Below are 11,569 nucleotides of genomic sequence, written 5' to 3'. Positions count from 1 at the left end.
AGTCATTTGACAATGAAAATCCCAAGTGTCTGACAAAGATTTCTGAGACAAAGAGACTGTTATTTGGAACTAGAGTGGTTCACTTTCTTATCCTCAGAAAAGTGAAATTTCTTTCTTTGGTTTTGTTTCTAACTAATTTATATATTTTATTTTTCTGATAATATCTGTGGTCAAAAATATTGATATATATGAGGGCTTCATAACTGAAATAGACATAACGGAATATACAGGACTTATGTTCTATATTCAAATATAACCTTATTTGATAGTATACTAGCCTCCTGCAAAAGGGGATTTCATTCACTCCTAGGTTCCCCTAACTGCTTCTCCTCTTTTCCTTGGGCTATTAGTCAGTATGCTTGCGGACCTGTTCAGGTGCTTAATGACATAAAGTCCTGAAGATACTTAGATGAAGTGTTTTGAAATTTGCAGGCACAAAGCACTAAAATACATCATCATTTCAAATGAAGAAATGACTATTGACCATAGACAACATATTTGTCTACAAAATTATTAAAGTACCGGTCTAAAAGTAATGACCTGGGCCAAAAAAAACAGTATCTTGAAGATACAGTTCACTTTTAGTCATGTGAGCTATCACTAGTTTTTGTGAGACTTTAGCAAAGACACATCCAGCCAAACATTAGGGTATAAAGACAAGGATGCTTTTCAAACACATCAGTTGCTGACTGTTTACAGATTATTATTGCCAGTATAATGATTATTCCTATATGAAGTCTAGATGACAAAACATTGCTGAACAGTGGATCCATTCTTGCTAACTCCATCATGCAGGATAACATGGAAATAACTTAAACAGGAAAATATTGCTCCACCTACAACTCCAAGAACTGGACAGATCTTCAATTTTATTTCTAGAACGAGTATCTGTAGTCCCACATTGCTGCTCCAAATGTAGACAACACAAAAACCATCACTAAAGCTACCTGACTTTCAGTTACATCCACTTTTACATCTCCACTTGGATGCTCCCGAAGTCTTTAGATGCTAGAGGAATACTTATTGCTTTTCCAAACCTCAGGGTGCCTGAAACATAAGTCTCCACATGAGCACAATAAAACATGAGCATCCCAACAAAAAGAGCCGAAAATCAACCGGTCAGGATGAGATCCTAGCAAACAGCAATTGAACCTCCAACTGCCATAAATACTGGGCAAAGAGAGTCACAACCATAGTCAAAAAGTTCTCCTAAAGAAGAACAAGAATTTGTTCTTCTGGCTTGTTTCCCATCAATAGTATCCAGTGACTGGTAGGTAAAGAGTCTGAGTGCATATAAAAAATATGGCCAGGGCCTGGTCAGTGATCATGGGGCGGTAGGAGATGAGCACAAGCGTGGTGCTTAGGTTAACAGCGAGTCCCAGGAGGGTGATGAAACTGGGGGCGATCCATAGTGGGTCCCACTCCAGCCATGTCCCATACAGCTGCAGTGGCTGCTCGAGCAGCGAGACACCCAAAGCGCTGCTCTCCTGCCACTGCAGCTAACCACTCTCAGCGGCTCTGCCAGCACTTTCAGCCAGCTCCGCTCCCTAAGATGAGCATTTTCTCTATGTAGTTCAGCACATATAATTTCTTTGTGAAAAAAAAAAACAAAAAGTGGCTCATGAAAATTTTTGTTCTTATTGAACTAGATTGCATGCAAAAAAGTGTACTGCCTTTTGGTTGGCATTAATTTATAAATTAATCCTTTTATACACACTTCTCTGTAAGCTACGTCTGCAGGTCAAGGGGAAGGTAGTATGACTTACTGATGTGTCTGTGTCAGAGTTGGCTAATTTCTATAACAGACAATACCAAAATTTTAGTGGCTTCACATATTAATGCCTATTTTTCTCTCCTGTAGGAATCCAATATGGATGATACCAGTCAAAACGTTTTCCTGGTGGCTCTCTTCCAGGTGATGATTCAGGGTCCAAAGCTCCTTCCATAGTATGGCTCTGCTATCCTGGAGGGCCTTGGAGTCATCTCCAAGGAAATACAGGGTATGGGAGATTGCTGGTGAGAGGACTTATGGGCTAGGTTTGGGGTGGCATATATCACTCTCACACATGTTCCATTGGTTAAAACTTGGTCATGTGGTCCCACCTAACATGGATATGAGGTTTGGACATGTGGTTTAACTGCATGTTCAAGAGAAAAAGCAAAAGGGATGTATTTGTCTCTGCAATGGGTATTTCTAAATTTCCATATGTGTATTTTAATGAATATTATGATTGAATCTCTGTGTAACATTAATTCAAAAAGTGTGACAAGGGCCGGCCAGGTGGCTCAGGTGGTTGGAGCTCCGTGCTCCTAAAGCTGAAGGCTGCCAGTTCAATTCCCACATGGGCCAGTAGGCTCTCAACCACAAGGTTGCCAGTTGGATTCCTCGACTCCCGCAAGGGATGGTGGGCTGCGCCCCCTGCGACTAACATTGAACATAGCACCTTGAGCTGAGCTGCTGCTGAGCTCCCAGATGGCTCAGTTGGTTGGAGCGGGGGCTCTGAACCACAAAGGTTGCCGGTTTGACTCCAGCAAGGGATAGGGCTGTGCCCCCTGCAACTAACAACGGCAACTGGACTTGGAGCTGAGCTGCGCACCTCCACAACCAAGATTGAAAAGATGACAACTTGATCTGGGAAAAGTCCTGGAAGTACAAACTGTTACCCAATAAAGTCCTGTTCACCTTCATGAATAAAATCTTTAAAAAAAAAAATGTGTGACAAAAAAGAATGAGCACATACTCTCTGAATTTCCTTTGTGTGTCTATGTGTGACATAAAAATCTGGCCAAACAATGTTTTAGTACAAAATTTATTTCAGAAAAACATTTCTTAGCAATATTTCCCTATATTTTACTATTCATTTTATATATATATATATATATATATATATATATATATATATATATATTCCTTTATATCTATTATTTTTCCACTGAGAAAGCATTACTGGATGTGAAAAAAATATTTCTATTTCATATAAGTAAAAAACAAACAAACAAAAAACTTTTCTTCAAATTTCCTGACATACTTCCCAATGCAAAACATAATCTTGAAACTCGTCACTCCTTAAAAAATGATTTGCAATAAAGGTACTTTTCAATTTTAATTCAAGTATTAAGACTAAACACCACAATTCATCATTTCATAAACAACTTTACAGCATCTTGGAAGACAAAATAGCCTGAAGATTGGGATAATATGTTCCTAAAAGCACAGTAGACCTCAGGGGATATTCTTAGTAAGAAGCAACATCAATGAAAATAATCAGATTATAAATTATGATTATTTGTGCAAATTTTTACAAAACAACTCCAAGTTCAGTACTCTTTGCATACACAGAGATGCACTGATGCTCAAAAAGCTTACTGTTAGAGAACATAGAATTTATACCAGATAAAGATGAGACATAAATATGATAAATATGCTCAGCCCTGAAAGAGATTTAGAAAAAAATATTATGAGAGTTCAGAGAAAGCACATAGCTTACTCCTAGTTGGAAACCAGGGGCTCTTTCAAAAAAATAAATGGCATTTCAATTAGTTCTTGAAGATGCAACTTGACGACAAAAATGAGGAAAGATAATTTTCACTAGAGGAATTATTCACCAGAGGAACATACAAAATGAGAGAGGAAAAAAGTTGAGAATCAATGGCATATAAGAAACTATGTTGTTAAGTGTTCCACACATAGAGGGGATAAAGAAGATTATGGCTAATAGGGTTGGGAAGGCAGCTGGGAACAGAGGAGACTGAAACCGTTGGCAAAATCACTGTAGAGTTAATTCAGTGAGAAAAGGATTTGCATTTCTGCCACAAAACATTTTAGATAGAGATAGAGACAGAGACAGAGACAGATATAGAGATAGATAAAAGAGAACATAAATATTGAACACCTGAACTTTCTAGTGTTCACCGTAATTCCTTCCATATTGTCCAGTATTTGTTATAATCTTGGTCCCTTTAGGTTTTAAAGTTAATGGACCCAACCTTATATATCACTGTATTCTAAAAAAGAGCAAGAATATTACTTATTTGAAAATATGACCAATACGGCAATCCCAAATTAAGAAGCTGGAAAGGAAGATGAGGGAAAGCTTCAGAAAGCTTTGACAATTTAAAAAAAAATTAAGATTAAAAATCCATAAACTTTTAAAAGTGAGTTATTTACAATAAATAATTTCAACCTTTTCTATAAAATAGAAATTTCAACCTTTTCTATAAAATTCCAAGGATAGATTATCTATATTTTACTCTATGTGTATTTGTATATGCCATAAGCATTTTAGAAGAGAATATGACACATGGCATAACAATGTTATTTATTGTAAAAGGAAAGTGTAAGTTTAACGAGGGCAGTGCCCTCTTCATCTCCAGACCTGAGACTGTGCCTAACTCCTAAGAGCTACTGAATATTTATTTATCTGATAAACAAATGATTGCTTACTCTGAATCAAAAGCACATCTACTTTACTCAGGTTTCTAGAAATGTGAGTAAATATTTATGAAATTAAACTATCCTGAACAGATGGAGTTCAATGTTATCCTTCTTGTATCATCGAAAGCTTTTAAAAGAAACATAGATATTACAGGTTTCAAGCTAAACATTCAAATTTCTTGATTGCTATTCTTTATTTGCCTTTATTCTTGAAAATTTTGGCTTCAAAAAATACCTAAAAGGTCAATACAAACATACCACTAATAAGTACTCGTCTATCTTCAACCCACGTTTACCTCCTTCATGCCCAACACCCAGCTACCAACACAGCCATATAGTACTAATTTTCAAAATTGGATTAATGGTCGATGTTTTTAATAGGCTATATAAAAACAAATGCAAGGAAACAACTCAGGAAACTTTCCTCTTCTATGATGTATCATTCCTAATGGGCTTGGTCAAATTAAATGTTCATGTTACAGAGCAAGTGAAAAGAAAATGTTGCTTATTTTCAATAAGTCGAGTAAGTTTTCATTTCTTGCTGGGAAGGACATTAATACCCTTCTAACATTTTCTTGAACAAAAAGTATAATTTTTGCAAGTTAGTACTATCCATACACATACAACATTTATGTTTTACCATTATAGTTCAACATCTAAGTAACTTTTAAATAAAATTTGGAAGTAATGTTATAAATATAGACTAAAAATGTTTAATACCAAAATGATTAGTCCATTCAGTCTAAGCTGAAAATATCTGGCTTATTTTATATTGATGGACCCTTTCAATAGTCCATATTTTCAATGACAAAATATTAATACAGGAAGAATTTTCACACCTTATTATACTTTTAAATCAAAACAAAGTAGTGCTTTTCTACAGGGTATTTAAACATAATTGGCAGAGTTAAATGACAAATAGTTTGCAAAGTGAACTCCATAAATATCTTATCGGCAAGTGAGCACATCTAACAAAATATCATATGAAAGATCTGGAGATTTTTTGGTTCTCATTGAAAATTATAATGAATAATTTCTTATTTATAATTAATGTTTACACATTTACAATAAAATTGGAAGTAATTTGATTACCAACCACTCTGAATGAAAAGATATCATCTTTGGTAGGGTTCTTCAAGAGAACTGAGAAGCAAGCAGAATTGAAATGGTTTTCAGTAGTTGGGATTATTGCTAAACTATCACAAGGAAAACACATTTATTAGCTGCATCATTCAGTCAGTACAGCCTTGATCCAGAAGGCTTTTAAATGGATTCTTTCACCCACTGTGAAACTATTTTATATTCAAATGAAATACCTGCATTTTGGTCATATGAATGTCATAGTTTATGCACTGCATATTAAGATCGTGAAATATGTAGGGTTATGGAGGAATATGGTGACAACTCAGTGATGATACAAATTTTAGAGGACTGGGATTTTCCACAGAAATTTGATTTATCAATCTCAAACTTCATGAAAAGAAAATGTAAAGCATCTATTTGTTTTTAAAATTCAAAGAAATTAAAATTAGTTTTATTATGAAAATTCTGCTATGCCCTTTATAATGACTGGTAATAACCCATGCTCAGGTCCAGTCTGGAATTCAGTGCTTGCAAATTTCTTTTCGAAATCCGCACTTTTACCAGTGATTCCAGAAGAGGGCACCAGGCGTAATTTCCAACCCAGAAAAGTGTTTTTTCTCCTGCCTGCCTTTGGTTTCTTTAAGTCATGCAGGGGCTCCCTCTGCTGTCCTTTTACACCAGAGAACAGAAAAATTGCATTGACCCCACCAAACCTCACAAATTTTGTGCAATTATATTCTAAAGATCATTGCATGATGTTGTAGTTGCAGATCTATTGAACTTCACTACCCACAGGATTACAAGAAAAGATAGCGAACAAGTTGAGAAAGGCTTAGTTAAATACTTCTGTAAATAAATGCTGATGAATGTTATTTCTTCGAAGATGACTAGGCAGGCAAATAAAACACTCAAATGGTACTTGCATATTATATAGTAAGAGGGAAGAATGACACATACGCATTGAACTTTGATGAATTGTAATGAATTAAAACATCAAAATAACTGTAAATGTCACTGTGAGTGCACGAATGTGTGTATATGTGTGCACGTGTGTGTGCACGTGTGTGAGCGTGTACATGCGCGTGCGTGTGAGTGCTTGGTAGAAGAGAGAGGGCTAGGGAAAGGACACACTACCTACTTGACCATGCAATTACTTTTGATGCAAGTTATTTTTAATTATAGTTTTTAAATTTGTATTTTCATTTTAAATAAAGTCAGAGAATAAGTTTTGGCAAACTCTTAGTTTGGACACTTACTAACAGAATAAAAATAAATGAGATCGTTTGTTTCTTCACATGCAAAATAAAGGATACATATTGAGGCAATTGCCTTGATAATTATTTTTTCTAAAGTAACTTTCAAACTAAATACAGAGTGATTGCCAAAAAGTCTCCCTTAGCTTGCTACATATGAATACTGGGCAACATCTATAGCAAAGCAACTGACAAATTAGTGAAATAAAATCAATTTTAATTTCAAATAAATATTCTAATTCTTTACCTTCCTGCCTGGGTTTGCCTTGATTTTATATATTAATAAATGAAATTTTGTTGGTCTTTTACACTTCAAGCAAAACACAAGCCACAATTTCAAACAAAATCATGGAAATTCTTGGAATTTTAAAATCTATTGTCTCCTTTTTAGGAATGAATCTTCTTTAATTAAAGGAATATTTGAGTTTTAATATCACAATAATGAAAGAGCTCTTTCTATTAAGTATCCAAGTGAGTTTTCTGATTGTTAATAATAAATAATCATTATCTATGGTGCATTAGTGACATGGATAAATGATGAGGGAGAAAAGAGAAATGATCTTTTGCAATATAATAAGAAACAGCTATGTTAGTTCTATTGGGCTACTCCAACCTCTACCAATGGTGGGGTTCTTGTAGGGAAAAAAAAAAAACAACAACCGAAAAAAACATTGTTTTAAGAATTTTTTGTAATGTTTTTCTTGTTAGGTTTGGAATAACATGTGTAATGCTATCTGGCTACATCAAGTTGATATCTTAAGTACCGGCGTTCTTTGCACCATTAATGCTACTATATTTGTGCAGTAGTTCTGGAATCAAATTTTGGGAAAAATTAGAAAACTGTATCATTAAAATGTTTTTGCTTCATTTTTACAATCATATAAATCTATTATCCCACAGTCAGAGAATGTTTACAAACACAATGAGAACATAATGCAACAGGAAATGGAATTACAATTTAGGGAGTTAACTTTTTACTTAATAGTTAACTTGACTCATGATTGTTCCAGGTTTTGGAGACCGGTTGGAGGGCAGCTGGTAAAATGCTAAACTTTAATGAGTGATGCAATTTTAGGTGGAGCAGAAACAAATCCTCAATCATATTTGAGAATAGATCTTCGCTTGTCTTCCAAAGAATGAGTTTTATTTTTCCAGTTTGGAATAATTTAATCTAGAAAATTATATTTTTGAAAGTTAATATTTTTTATTTCTTACATAGCTTAGCTCCAAAGCGTTGTGAACAATTTAGATCACTATCTCACCTTTAATATCCCCCAGTTGTTCTGAGAATTGATGGGAAGGCTTTCTCACCTTGGTTTTTTAATTCCTATCTTCTGTCCTGACCGTTGCTTATCTCTAAAAGAAATTGATGATGTCATATTGAGGAAGCACAAAGCCCATGCCGAACTAAATATTTTATTTAATATTATGACTGAAATCACAATTTATTCAGAAATACGGAAACCCATCTCTTTATTTGAAGTCCAATAAAACATTACCATAGAAAAGATCATTCCAATAGGTGTAGATGATTTTTAGGTGATTTTATATTAGAATGTGTGACCAGATATACTTATAAAGGTAGGATTTGGCATGTCTATGTGTATGTGTGAATTTTTTCCCTTTAGAATTACTACCATTAAAAAAAAAAAAAAATGACTCAGATTCACACACAACAGCCTTCTTTGCTGTAACTAATCCCTCCAGATCTGGCTGAGCTGTTCAGGCTGCGCTTCCTGCCCCAACCCGCCTATGTGAAATGAAGGTAGAACAAAAAAACAAAATAAAAATTCAGCAAAGATCCTTTTCATTATTTTTTAGGAATTCCAAACTTGTTGTCAAATTATTTGAACTTCAAAGTGGCTCCCTGTCTCTCTATCATTGTCTGTGTGTAAAATCCTGTTCATTCATTGTCTTCATAAATGAGAGCCCAATCTTTTCAGGGAGCTTTACAAGTAACCACTGCATATTCCAGCAATGAGAAGGCACTGCAGGTTTGCATAACTGGAGCAAATTAAACTCTATCTCCTTGGAATAAGAGTGACTTACTAAAATACCATGAAATCTCACGTGATTTTTTCCTTTTTTTCTCTTTTTTTTTTAGGAAAGCCTATAAAATAACCTGCTTAAAATATGAGGTGTTTAACAAGTTTTTTCTTATTTCTTAAAGATAAGAGAATTAGGACTATAGATAATTATATGGATCAAAGTGGGTTGGTTTAGTTATTGGTTGTAAGCCTTTATTTGAATCTTTTACAAAAAGATTTTAGGTTAAGTCTTGTTGGGTCTCTGTTTTGCAACTCTAAGCTCTGTGTTATTTATAATATTTTAACAGGGATTAGTGGAAGGGAGGTAAAGTGATAAACTTCCACATTTACATAGCTTTTCTGGCAAATTTTAGTTAAAATATCACAGACTCTATTTGCAGAGACGGAATGCACTGATAGAGTGTCAGTCAGCCAGGGAATCACAGTCTCGTCTCTCTTTTGGACATTTGTCCAGAGGAGACATTTCACAATAGAGAAACTCGTAGACACTGGGCACCTCTGGCCAAATTAAATTTTTCTAGTTCTTATATAGATCACCATTGTATAATACAAAATTTTAGAAAGTTAGACTAAAAAATGTTCAAGGATTATGTGACCCCCCCATTTTATAATTCTAAATCCTCTGGAAGATATTATCAGCCAATATATTTTTCAGGGCACTATGTTACCTTTGAAGACTATCTTTTCCTTCCTTTTTTTTAATTTTTATTAAAGTTTATTGGGGTGACAACGGTTAGTAAAGTTACACAGGTTTCATTTTACAGAAGTTGACTGTAGAACTTCCCCCCTTATTACAACATGACTTTCAGTTCTATAATACACACATATTTTGCACAAAATAAATCTATTCTACATATTTTTTTCTCCCTCTGTGATGACCTCTCTAATGAAAGTTTCTGAGTCATTGAGTTTTTACTTTGATTTTTCACTCTAGCTAAATTTAGGTGTTGCCTACATCAGCTAATTTATAGTGGATATGTAAGTCTTATTTTTCCTATCTGAGGAAGCTGAGCCTGTCGTGTAGGAATTCTTTCTGAGAATAGTTTGGCCTGGGTGGTTTTGTTTCCCATAGAAGAATGTAATCTGTTGCTCAACTGGTAGACTGATCTATGAGAATAGCACAGTTCTGTAGTTTATGAGTATAACCAGGATCACATTATCACACAGGACTCTGCACACTATCCACTGGCTATTACACATCTATATATCTATATACATGTCCTTTAGACTATCTATCAATTCTGATCTATCCAGGTACCGACACAGCCATCTTTATATTCTTTATACTCGACCTTGCTCCACAAATAACTTGGTATACTTTACAATAAATATGGAAATTTTGAAAATATATATGAATGTATATCAGTGTTTCAGAAGACTAAGGAAAAAAGGAAACGAGAGTAACATTCTAGAGAGGAAGGCCTATCTCTTGGCTTAGCACATAAAATATAATCAGTGATTATTTGTGAAGAAATGAATGAATAGGAAATTATAAATGTAATGGTAAGATTAAAAACCAAAAATGAAGAGTGTCTCTTGATTTCTGAGTAGCCAACACACACACAAAATGGTAAAACCAACAAAATCAGACTTCTATGTTTCAGTTTTTCTCTCTAGATGAGAAGCATGGTAGCTGAGGGGAGAATATGAAGTGAATTGTTCTGCCTTGTGTATGGGGCGTATTTTCTCTTCGTTTCTAAGAAGCTGCATTGATAGGACTCTCTAGAATTCAAATGAGAGAATATAGCTATTATAGTAAATGGAAACAGTATCATTTTCTATCAGCTTTCTAATGGCCCCGTTTGTCAAATAATGTGCCAACTTTGAAATTCTTCACAACTTCTTAAAATTAAATATTCAAAACCTGGAAATATTTATTTTCTGGATTAAAAAAAAAGAAATAGAAAGTACCAGACTTACAAGTCACTTCAGATCAATGTAGGAATTGTCACAGTAAGTTTACTAGCCCAACGTTCTTCCAGTTATAGGTTTGCTGTTTAGAGCAAAGGCTGTTTATCTTCCTTGAGCTCGACCTCACAATTTAGAGACGAAAAAAATACACCCAGTTTCTGTGACTAACCTTTAGTCACTCTGTTATCTGTGAATTCATGTAAACTTTAACATTTTCATTTTTAGGAAAGATATTTTCAGATAAATTAGTCTTTTCCAGCCCTAGAACATGGTTAAGATATTCCCATTTATGCATATGTACTTACACCACATACACACGTAACTCAATGTAGATGGAGTGTGTCTCTGGGTGTTCATATATATTCACATATTATTGAATGTCTGTTTGCATAGCTAGGGTCACTGGACATATTTTTTCATGTATGTGCATGAATTCACAGGTATATACTATAGCAGACACCCACACACTTTCCCAATTGTCATCTCAGCCTTGCACATTACTGTTTCCCAACCTTCATAGCCTCAAGCATAAACATAAATTTTCTCCTGCGTTTACTGACTTTTTTCTCATCAGATAAACACAATCCTGTGACCATGACCTGCCATCTTATCCTGTCTCCCGTTGCCAACCAAAGGAACTGTGACTGCTGGAGATCCCTATCGGGGATCATTTATCAGTGGTAAAATTTGGGACTTGCACAAGGAGAGCTGAGACTTCTGAGCAGTGCAGTGAATATCTGGAGCCAGCAGATGTTACTCTGCATGTTTTAATTTTAATGGCCTCTCCCTCCATGTAAAGATTATAATGTTTCATTTCTCGGTAAACCTAAATGAAAACC

The 11,569-nt window shown here is 34.7% G+C and overlaps 1 pseudogene; it reads right to left on the bottom strand.

Moving 5' to 3' along the window:
• Positions 1-346: 346 nt before the first annotated feature.
• LOC117022108 (cholinephosphotransferase 1-like) overlaps positions 347-11,569 on the bottom strand; it is a 147,632-nt pseudogene continuing 136,409 nt past the window's right edge.

The sequence above is a fragment of the Rhinolophus ferrumequinum genome, chromosome 5 (assembly GCF_004115265.2).
Source record: "Rhinolophus ferrumequinum isolate MPI-CBG mRhiFer1 chromosome 5, mRhiFer1_v1.p, whole genome shotgun sequence".
NCBI classification, from domain to species: Eukaryota; Metazoa; Chordata; class Mammalia; order Chiroptera; family Rhinolophidae; genus Rhinolophus; species Rhinolophus ferrumequinum.
Note: the sequence above shows the minus strand (reverse complement) of the source record. Positions and strands in the feature narration are given on the sequence as shown.